Raw genomic sequence first — 12,527 nt, 5'->3', positions numbered from 1 at the left:
TCTTTAGAATTTATCTAGAATATTTAAATGTATTTAAAATATATGGGGGTATATTCCTAAAAATGAAATTGCTTGGCCAAAGGACATGCAGTGTTTATTCTGCTTAGTTATACTGTGAAACTGCCGCTAACAAACAAAAATTGGATATATCCCACCAACACTAGTATAACATTTAAAAAATCTTTGCCCATGTGATGTGTTAAAAGAAATAACATATTTTTTATGAAAATAATTATTTATTATTAAGAGCATTAAAAAGATGAATAAGATATGGCCTCTGCTCTTGAGCTTAAATTAATGGATATAGAAACAAAAAGGTAACATTTACCATCATTATATTATAAAGATAAATAAGATTTTAGTTCGTGGTACTTCCTAACTGACTCTACAGTTAATGTTAACAGAAAAGGTCTAAAAGAACGTTACTAGGCAGTAACTTAAATTAAAAATCTCTTTGCTAAAATTCCAAGGAGCTGTGCTAATGCTGACTATTACGTCAGTGGCATTTGGTGTGACTTCTCTGTAAAGAACCAAGTGGAAGATGCTCAGAAAACCACCTGCCCTGCAAGCCCTCAAGCCAGTGAAGTGAATGAAGTACAGGACAGTACAATGTTGGAAGGATTCATTAACACTGTACCTGGACTTCCATCTTTTCTCCTCCTACTATTTCCAGTAAACAACAATGAACTGCGGATGATTTCTTTCAGAAACAAAATGGATTCTACCCCTGGGACTTTCATTTCCAAGCAGATTGGCTTATACATAGTTATGCTACAGTGGTATCCATGGCAACTTGGAAAATACAGATAAGAATCAAAAGAAACTATTTTTTTTGGTACCATGATGGGTCAGATACAGATAAGATCAAAATAGATGACAAAACAAGTATTTAAAAAACATATCTAACAAAGATGAATATGCAATGAAGTAAATATAGCAAAATGTTAACTATACCATGAAGGTGGTGAATATGTGGGTTTTAACTACAATTCTTTCAATTTTTTGTATGCATGTTTGAAATTTTGTATAATAAAATTCTGGAATAAATCTAGTAAGCAGCTTCAAAAATAATGCTGTAAGGTCTTTCCCTCCATTTTACTTTTAGAATAAGACTATCTGATATTTTCTCTATTTTGTGTTTTTAGATCTAACATTCTTGCATTGGACTTGGAGCTCTCTAACTTTTTAATGAAGTGAAATGAACCACAATATACTCACAGGCAGGTTACCAAGACAATATGTGGTAGGTTAGGGAGGGTTAGAGGGGAGACCTCCAAGCTCTTGAAAGTCCAGGCTCACTTCCTGTATAAGTCTGAATAAGTGAATATTTCAGAAACCCATTTTTTCATTTAAAAATTAGCATTCAGACTCTTTAAACATTTGCCTCAGCCTACCTTTCTGCCTTATCACATTAATTCCTTGTTTTCTATATTCTCATTGCAAAAAGCTGTGTAAGAAGGAGAGCAAGGGATAAAGCACCAAGGCATGATATGTTCATGTGCTTCAAGTTAGGATATAACAAAAGGAATTTCTAGAGTTGAAGCTCAAAAATTGTAGTTGAAGCACACAGTACAACTGACTGACTGTAGGACCTTGGGTGAGGCCTTATAATCTCCTAGTTTGAAGTGTATACTAGCTGGCCTCTCTGTAAAATAGGAAAAAAAACTTCTCATAAGCAATAATGAATGAGGTAAATATATGAGTTTCTAAGGTGCTAAAAGTATCTCTGGTAAATGGAGAGGGGAATGAAATCATCACTGTTGAGTGATGATCCAAAACAGAGTAGGCAATCTTTTCCTGGACAGGGCCAGGCTTTGTGAGCCACCCTGTCTGATGTAGCTACTCAACTTTGCTATTGTAAACCAAAGAGGTCACAGACAAAAGATCAACAAATTGGCACGGTGTGTTCTAATAGAACTTTATTTGCAAAACCAGGTGGTCCATGGGCTGTATTTGCCCACCCCTGATCTAGAATGGAAAGCCCTACCTTGGAACACCATTTGCAGAATGATGTAAGGAGGAGTGAAAACTGGATGAGCCTAGAAATAGGAACCGTTTAGTAAACACTGTGCAGTGAGGATGAGGCTCCCAATCTGGCAGCTACCACCCATGTCCCACCAAGGAGGAGGCTGTCAGCAGTAACGACAGTAGCAACACCTATAAATACCAAGGGCTGAAATCCAAACACAAAAATAGCTTTATCTCAGGAGAAACTCTTGAGAGTGTGTGTGTATATGTATATAAAACTACAAAGAAATAGCAAGTTACTGACCACATGCATTTTTAAAAATTTATCTTTATTGTTGAGACTATTACAGGTATCCCATTTCCCCCCCTAATTGACCCCCTTCACTTCGCTCCTACCCCTTCCCCAGGCCTTCACCCCATTACTGACTGTGTCTATGGGTTATGCATATATGCATATAACTTCTTCGCTTAATGTCTTCCCACCCTCCACCCCCCTTCCCTCTCTCCTCTGAAATATGATCATCTGTTATATGCGTCAATGTCTCTGGATCTATTTACTTCATCAGATTTTTTTCTTCATTAGCTTCTTCTTAAAAAAGACCCTTCAGCTTTTCCTGCAGTGCTGGTCTGGTGGTGATGAACTCCTTTAGCTTTTGCTTATCTGTGAAGCTCTTTATGTGACCTTCAATTCTAAATAATAGCTTTGCTGGGTAGAGCAATCTTGGTTGTAGTTCCATGTTTTTCATCACTTTGAATATTTCTTGCCACTCCCTTCTGGCCTGCAAAGTTTCTGTTGAGAAATCAGCTGAGAGTCGTATGAGTGTTCCCTTGTAGGTAACTAATTGCTTTTCTCTTGCTGCTTTTAAGAGTCTCTCTTTGTCTTTAACCTTTGGCATTTTAATTATGATGTGTCTTGCTGTGGGCCTCTTTGGGTTTCTCTTGTTTGGGACCCTCTGTGCCTCCTGGACTTGTAAGTCTATTTCTTTCCCCAGGCAGGGGAAGTTTTCTGTAATTATTTTTCAAATAAGTTTTCAATTTCTTGCTCTTTTTCTTCCCCTCCTGGCACCCCAATGATACAAATGTTGAGCCTCTTGAAGTTGTGCCCGAGGCTCCTTATACTATCTTCCTATTTCTGGATTCTTTCTTCTTTTTGCTCTTCTGGTTTAGTGTCTTTTGTTTTCTCATGTTCCAAATTGCTGATTTGATTCTCAGTGTCCTCTACTCTACTGTTAATTCCCTGTAAAACATTCTTCATTTCAGTTTGTGTAGCCTTCATTTCAAATTGGTACTTTATTATGTTATTGATTTTCTCAGTTATTTCCCTAATAGTCTGCTTAAACATCCTTATAAACAAAATTCTGAACTCTCTATCTGTTAGCTTGCTTGGATCTATTTCATTTAGTTTCTCTTCTGAAGATTTCTTCTGTTCTTTCCTTCGTGACATGTTTCTTTGCCTCCACATTTTAGCTGCTTCCAGGTGTTTGTTTCTATGTATTAGGTAGAGCTGCTATGTCTCCTGGAATTTGTAGAGTGGCTTTGTGTAGTAACTGTCTTGTAGGGTCCAGTGGCTCAGCCTCCCCAGTCACCTGAGCTTGGCCTTCTAGGTGCTCCCCTGTGTGGGCCGTGTGCATTGTCATGTTGTAGTTGAGCCTTTGTTGCTGTTGGCGTCTCTTGGAGGAATTCACCCCCAGGCCAATCAGCTGTGAGGACCAGCTTCAACTACAGCCAAACAGCTGCTGTGCTGGAGACACCCTTATGAATCAGAATTTACTTCAGTGGAGCTTTGGTGTTCACCAAGTGCACCCCTTGAGTGTATTACTCGTGGATGTGATTGGATGTGATAGGATTGTAATCCAGTGTGGTCGAGTCTGACCACCAGATTCACTGTCTCTGGGACCTTTTGGGACTTGTAAAGTCAGCCTGTGCCAGTGCTTTGCCCAGGGCCATCCAGCATGAGCTACACAGCAAACTGTAGTTGGCTGCTACTTGTGCTGGGCTTGTCTTTGTCTGGGAGAGCCAAGCTATGAACCAATGCAGGTTTCCACTAGTGCCAGGCCTGGGGCTACTTATCAAGCCTTATTGGGCATGATGCTGCTTGTTTGAGAGATTTTAGGAAAGTCCTAAGCATAAGGCTTGAGAGGCCACTTGCACAAAAAAAGCACCGGAAATGGCTTGGATGAGCTTGCAAGTAGCGAGGGGTGAGGTCTTTGGGAATCACTAGGACACGGCCAAAGGTGTGAGTCAGAAGCTGGAGATTCAAATACGGCGGTTGCCTGAGGGCTCTGGGTTGGGGGGAGGGCTCACCAAAGGAGCAATGCCTCTGCCAGCTCTTCTGCCTGGGAGAAAACTGCCCTCATCCAGCTCTCACCCTGATTTCAGGCAAGTTAGTTCCTCCCCAAACATCCCAGGTTCCTTTCAAGCTGCTGCCCAGAGGTGGAGCTCAGAGGGAATGCATCTGAGTGAGTCGGTGTGCCGGCCTTTTGAGAGGAGCTACCTGGGATACCCTCAGCCACAGTCCCCGCTGGTTTTCACAGCCTGAAGTTATAGGGTGTTGGGAGTCGGCGGTGTGTCTGGACATGGTCCACGTTGCCTGAGGGTCTGAAGTAAGGACTCGACCCTTCCCACAAGTTCCCATGAGGAGCTGAGATAAAGAAATTATCTCATGAGCCCAAGGACTGGGCTCATGCAGGAGGCAGGATATTTACTCTGAAAGAGTGTTTATGCAGCCTTGAAGGATCTACTATCACTCTCACCTCATTACCAATTGTTTGTCACTTACTATATAATAAAGGCATTGAAGCCATTTGGGGCTTCTCCTCATTAGAAGGCAGTCCTCCTGATCCCATAATTTTGTTTGTCTCTTTTATTCCTACTGCTCAAACTCAGGTTTCTTCATTTCTCAGGCTAGTTCCTGACAGTGGGAACTTCTCTTCTGGGCCCTGGAGCCCTGGGCTGGGGGCCTGATGTGGGACTGGGAACCTCGCTCCTTTAGGAAAACTCCACCACCAAGATATCCCTCCAGGGTTTAAACCGCTATTCATCCCTGATCCCACCTCATCTCTGCCCCTCCTACAGATCTTGATGTGTTTTTTCAGTTCCCTGGTTGTAGGGCTTCTGTTCAGCTAGATTTCAGGAGGTTCTGAGTGATGGTGGTTCTGTATTTTAGTTGTGATTTTGATGTGGTTGTGGGAGGTGGCGGGTACAGCTGTTACCTATGCCACCACCTTGTTTCTCTCCTCTGACCACATGTATTTTGAAGAAAGAGTTGACAGTCCAGAGTCTGTGGAGATCACCTTAGCAGACACTAAATAAATGTTTGCTGATGAGTCATTCATTTATTCATCCAATAAACATTCACTGAGACTTACTAATGTGCTAGGCTGCATTCCAGAGATGAATGCCCTAAAGAAGCTCACAGTCTAACTGATGACATAGGAAGGGGGAGAGGGAAATACAAACTATTACAATACAATCTGGTAAGTGCTATAACTGGTTGTATTATAATGGCTGGTGTAAAATTTCTTTCCAGAGGGTGTTGCTCCAGGTTACTGCTGGTTGTAATATCAAGACAGAAGGGAGGAACAAATGGTAGAAATCAAAGATTATATGCTTTTAGTCTATTTCAAAAATCCAGGCTCTTCCTAATTGCTGATCATAGATGACTCAGAAACTAAACACTGGCATGATGTAAATGGAACTCTTATGCATAAGATAGGCACAGAGCTTCAGTGCCTCCTCTACAACACAAGTTTTGTTGTTGCTTCATTTTGTTTTGCTTAATATACATTTTCCAACCTCCCCACCACACACATAAGTTTGATTTAACATCTGTAACTAGCAAAATGTTGAAAAATGGGAGCTTACTGTTAACTAACTAGATTAACCCAATGTAACTGGATAGCAAAAAGCTCGCTTCTAAATCTAATAATCTAAATCTAATATTTTCACTGAAAAAATTAAAAAATTAAATGTTATTAAGTATAAAAGAGATAGTATATAGTGCATGAGGGAATAATAATTTAGAAAGTTTTAATTAATAAATATAATTAAACAGATCTTCTGAACCACGAATAACAGACCTAGTTTCAGGAAACCAGAATAAGATAACCTACCATACCACACCCCTAAAAAGCCTTCAGAATATCTAATCTAAATCACCTACATATTATAAATAAGAAAAATGAGACAGAAGTAACACACTCTGTTTCAAAATTTGATGACTGATAGTAAGAGGCTCCTTGAGTAGAGATCTAGTGTCAATTAGCCATTTGATTCAGATGGTTTTATACAGATAGAAAGGAGTTTTTCTGTGACCCATATTGTTTTCAATAAGGCTTAGGTTTTTAATGGCTCTTTCATCTCTGCACTAGCAAACTGATGACATCAATAAATTATTACCATTTACTCCAAGATCCCTGTCTTGGGACTCAATGTCTCTGAGGCCACTATTTTATATGCTTAACACACTATTTCCCCCTAAAGTCATTACGCTGCTCTTGCCTACACTGTTCCATTCTGCCTTTTGTCAGCCCACACTCAAGATGATTTCTCGGGTGTTGCAGTTTGTTACTATTAGCATTTTATATCAACAAAGACTTTAGTGTTATCTGCAAATGTGGACAATACACTATATCCATATCCTTCCTCAGATCACCCATAAATATTCAAAATAAGATCAGTTCCTGAATGGATGGGGGAGAAGGTACTACTGTTTTGAGTCTTTTCTAATTTGGTTTCTTATTAGGGACAAAATGTTGCCATGTTTTTTCCCCACACCCATAGTCAGGGAGCACCACTGCTGTACAGAATTCAAAAATACTTTCTGCCCTAGCCAGTTTTGCTCAGTGGTTAGAGCTTCGGTCCACAGACTGAAAGGTCCTGGGTTCAATTCCAGCCAAGGGCATGTACCTTGGTTTCAGGCTCTGTCCCTGGACCCAGCTGGGACTTGTGAAGGAGGCAACCAATCAATACGTCTCTCTCACATTGATGTTTCTCTCTCTCCCACTCTTTCTGAAAAAACAACGGAAAAAAATCTTTGGTGAAGATTAGAAAAGAAAGAAAGAATACTTTCCTTTTAGATAAAAAGAAATGGTTATCTATTTAAAGAACAAACAAATGTTATCTTAAATTAACCAAAGAACATATATGCATATATGCATAGCCCATGGTCACAGACAATAGTGTGGTGAAGGCCTGGGGTGAGGTGCGGTCTGGGTGAAGGGTGGCAAAGGGAGGGAAAATGGGGGACATCTGTAATACTGTCAAAAATTTAAAAATAAATTAATAATAAAAAAGTTAAATAAAATTTAAAATTTAGTCCCTCCAAAAAAATGTTATCTCAAATTGGCTATGAAGAATCTGACATGTATCTCACTCAGCAGTTATCTTTGGAATCCCAAACCTTTCTTCAGACTCAATGGCAACAAACATATACGAGGAGTGTATGTGCAACAAATATTGTCATTTGGAACAAATGAGAAGAAGGGATAATGGATCCTTATACAGAGCACATAATATAGAGCTCTTACAAACAGATAACATTCAGACTCAAACTGAATAGTTCACAAAAAGAAATGAGCTAATAATTAACATTTGAGAGTCTAACCTCACCAACATTAAGAAAAATATATTATAAAACGGAGATACTGTTCTTCAAGATATAAAGTTAGCAAAAAAAATTTAAGTACCTAAATAACTTGGTATAAAAATTGGCATAATTTTTAAGAACACCATTATGGCAAGTCTTTATACTGTTCAAACTTTATGATGAATAATTGTATTTCTCAAACTATATTCTATAAAGAAATAACTCAAAATAGATAAACAATAAAAACTAAATGAAAAGACATTCATTATATAATTTAAAATACTGAAACCTTTAAAATACTTCCACATAACAAAATATCATAAAACCATTAAATGACAATTACAAAGAATGTTTAATATGGAGAAATGCATGTTATAATGTTAAACACAAAACATAATATAAATAGTACAAATATATGAGCAACTGTAGAAAATGAAGAGGGAATAAAAAGAAGTGAATACATTTGTTAACACTGGTTATCTGTAGGTAGTGAAATTATGGATTTCCCCCCATATTTGATAGTTATCCTCAGACAGAGCTGTAAAGAATATTTACCATATTTCTAAACTGAGAGAACTATTCAAACATAAACATTGGGAGAAAAATCACAAAAGACAGAGAGATTTGACCACACGATTTTGAATATCTACTAACCAAAATTTTGAAAACAAAAAGTAAAAGGTAAACAACCTGTAGTATATATTTATAACATTACATAAATCTGAATAATAGCTTTTATTTACAGAACACATTCAAATAGGTAATAATAATAAATGCTAAACTAAAACTTCTAGAGACAAATCAAACTAAGACATGAGCAATCATCACATGAAAGAAAATAAAACTGCCAAGAAATCTATGGAGGAAGACAGAATCCAAACTCCCTAATAAGTAAAGGAATGCAAAATTAAAATAACACCATTTCTATACACAAAGTAATTTTTATTTTATTTATTTATTTTTTAAAATATATCTTTATTGATTTCAAAGAGAGGAAAGGAGCAGGAGAGAGAGACAGAAACATCAATGATGAGAGAGTCATTGATTGAGCCTGCAACTGGGCATGTGCCCTGACCAGGAATCGAACTCCAATCGCCTGGATCCTAGGTCAACGCTCAACCGCTGAGCCACTTCTGGCTGGGCCACAAAATAATTTTTAAAAACAAACACTACTCAGTGCTTGTGTGAGTAAAAATTGGTACAATCTTTTATGGAAGAAATGTTGCAATACATGCTGAGTGTTAAAAATATTCATACCTTTTGATGTAGTAATTTCACTTCAGTATCTATGCTAACCAAATAATTTTAAAAAATGCAGGTATTTTCAGTCTTTTTGTATAAGAAAAAAGCAATAACCCTTTCTTTATTATTAGGCATTTGTATTAACATACCAAAATACTAATAATGGGAAACAAAAATCTCTACTGCAGCAAGTGACTGGTTGTCTTAAAACATTAAACCAGCTCTCAAATCACACAAAACAAGAAGGGTGTGCCCAGCCTATCACAGTTGGCCATTTTAAACTTTCTGTAGAACAAAAGACCCTAGTGGGGTAAGTGTGGCTACCCCACTAGGCTCCAAATCAACAATTCTTTCCTTTATGTAAAGCCTTTACTTAACCTGTGTCCCTTAAATTTGTCCTTTGTAAAAGATGAATAATGGTGCTGCAATTTCATAAGGCTGTCAAGAGTACTACATGATTTAAAGAATATGTAAAAGCACATAGACCAGTACCGGGCATAGTATAAGTGCTATAGACATTTAAGTATAATTATTATTATAGATAGGGAAACCTAGAAAAGGAAGAGGACTAGCATGAGATCACATTTTAGATCATTGGAAAAGACCAGCCTCCTCAATTTTGAATTCTGTGCCCTTTTTATTACATATCTAAGTTAAGCTTTTAAGGATTAAAAATGGATCCTCATTGACAGCCTTCTGAGAGATATGACATTATACAGCTGCCTTAAAAAAAAAGTCATCCACCTTGCCCACATGGCTCAGTGGTTGAGAGCAAACCTATGAACCAGGAGGTCGTAGTTCCTGGTCAAGGAACATTCAGGGGATCCTGCAGGAGACAATGTCCCCAGGATCCTGCTAGAAGCAGATGATCAATGACTCTCTCTCATCACTGATTTTTTTTTAATCCTTACCAGAGGATATTTTTCCATTGCTTTTCAGAGAGAGTGGAGGAGGGAAAGAAAGAGAGAGAAACATCCATGTGAGAGAGACACATCGATTGGTTGTTTCTGGCACATACCCCAAACACGCAGAGGGTCAAGCCTGCAAATGAGTATGCACCCTTGATCAGAATCAAACCTGAGAACTTTCAGTCCACAGACTAGTACTCTAACCACTGGTCAAAACTGGCTATGGCTCATCACTGATGTTTCTATCTCTCTTGCCCTTTCCCTTCCTTTCTGAAATCAATAAAAACATATATATTTTTTTAAAAAAAATCATCCCCTAGCCTAAAGCTCAAAGTTCTATAGAGAAAATAATTTATAGGAAAGGGTGTGAACCTAGATCACCTTCATACCACCAATTACCATTTGCCTAAATCTTAGGTTTAAAGCAAAGTGTAACATGCATTTGAAAGCACAGCCAAATCTTTACCCTAATATTCTCAAGAGTAGAAAATCAAGGGCTTCTGACAACATAACAGTAGATTCTCAGTATATTCCAACTACTGTGTTCTGCTACTCTGATAGGATAAGAGTGTCCAGAGCCAAGTACAGCAGCCCAAGATCTGCAAGTCGGACAGAGGGCCCTCAAAATGTGTACTGCCCTAATGTGCCTGGGCATTAAGTTGCTTGAGCATCTTTATAACCATTATTTTGAACTGTATATCTGATAAATTGCTTGCCTCCACTTCATCTTTTTTTTTTTTTTTCTGGCAATTTCTCCTTTTCCTTCATTTGGGCATTGTTTCTTTGTCTCTCCATTTTATTGTGCCAGTTGTTGGGGGATACCAGGCCAAGGCTACAAGGCATGAACAAGGCCTGATTTCTGGTAGTCCCAGGGCACCAGGTCCACCAGCCAGATCCTGATGGCAAGCCTATGTGTTTGGGAGGTGTTGGGTTATGATGGTAGAGTCAGGTGCACTATATCAAGGCTGTACGCCAGGCAGACAAGCAGGCAATTGTTCTGCTACAAGGAGTCAGGAAGGTAGGCAGGCTGGCTGGCCTGGTGGGTCTTCTCAAGGAGGAGGGCAAGCAGGCAGTCCAGGTGCACCCCGTTAAGGGAGCAGGCCAGGCAGGAAAATATGTCCTGCATAGGGCATCAGGAAGGCGCTGCTGGCCTTGATGTAGGTAGGCAAGCAGGCAGGCAGCCAGATAAGTTGTGAACCCCTATCAAGGAGGCAGGTAGATAGCTGTGTGTCCCTGTTAAAGAGGGAGGCAGGCTGGCTGGCTGTAGGCACCCCGTCAGAGAAGCACTGCTGGCAGGGAAGCAAGTATGCCAGCCATGCAACCCTATCAAGGAGGCAAGCATGCAAGCAGGCCAGCAGTGCGACCTCCCTCAAGTTAGCAGTCAAGTCAGCCATGGGCGCCACTGGCAGGGAAGCCACATGCAAGCTGTGTGACCCTGTGACAGAGGCAGGCAGGCTGGCCAGTAGCACAACCCGCTCAAGGTGGCAGTTAAGTCAGCGACTAGGTCAAGGCCAGGTCAGGGAAGTGTGAATCCATCAAGAAGGCAGGTAGGCTGGCTGTGGGCACTGTATCAGGGAAGCACCACTTGAGGATCAGATCAGTGAAATATAAGACAGGGTAGAAAAAAATCACTGAATCAGAGACCCAAAATGAAAAAACAAAAAACAGGAGGAGAGTCTAAGGGAGCTGTGGGACAACATGAAATATAACAATATTCACATCATAGGAGTGCCAGAAGAGGAAGAGAATAAGTAAGGGATGAAGAATTTATTTCACTAAATAATGGCAGAAAACTTCCCTAACCTGGTCAAGGAAAAAGTCATACAAGTTCAGGAGGCACAGAGAGTCCCAAGCAAGAACTCAAAGAGGCCCATGTCCAGCTGTCAGCTTACTTCTCATCAGAAACTCTACAGGCCAGATGGGAATGGTATAATGTATTCAAGGTAATGCAAAACAAAGATCTGAAACCAATACTATTCTATCCAGCACAGCTATCGTTCAAAATAGATGATGAAATAAAGGGCTTCCCAGACCAAAATAATAATAATAATAATAATGGCTAAAAGAGTTTATCACCACCAAACCAGCACTGGAGGAAATAATGAAGGGACTGCTGTAATTAGAAGTAGAAATAGAGAGAGAAAGAAACATAGGCATAAAAAGTTAAAATGTCAATGGATAAGTATCTATCAATAATAACCTTAAATGTAAATGGAATAAATGCTCCAATAAAAAGACATAGGGTGACTGAGTGGATAAGAAAACATGACCCAAATATAAGCTGTCTACAAGAGACCCACCTCAGAACAAAAGACTCCCACAGGATGAGAGTGAAGGAATGGAAAAAATTTTTCCATGAAAATGGGGATGAAAAATAAGCTGGAGTAGCAATACTCACATCTGACAAAAAGACTTCAAAATGAAGACCATAACAAAAGACAAGAATGGTCACTACATAGTACTAAAGAGGTTGATCCAACAAGAGGATTTAACTGATATACATATATGCATCCAATAAAGGAGCACCTAAATTTTAAAATAATTTCTGGAGGAAATTAAGGGGGAGATAGACAGCAATGCAGCCATAGTAGGGAACTTTAACACCCCACTGACTTCACTGGATAGGTCTTCCAGACAGAAAATCAACAAGGAAATAGTGACCCTAAATAACACACTAGATCAGATGGACTGAACTAACATTTACAGAACATTCCATTGCAAAGCTGCAGAATATACGTTACTATAAAGGGCACACAGTACATTCTCAAAGATAGGCTACATGTTAGGACACAAAACAAGTCTCTACAAGTTCAAGAAGATTG

Source organism: Miniopterus natalensis, chromosome X (assembly GCF_054644295.1).
Source record: "Miniopterus natalensis isolate mMinNat1 chromosome X, mMinNat1.hap1, whole genome shotgun sequence".
Taxonomy (NCBI): domain Eukaryota; kingdom Metazoa; phylum Chordata; class Mammalia; order Chiroptera; family Miniopteridae; genus Miniopterus; species Miniopterus natalensis.
Note: the sequence above shows the minus strand (reverse complement) of the source record.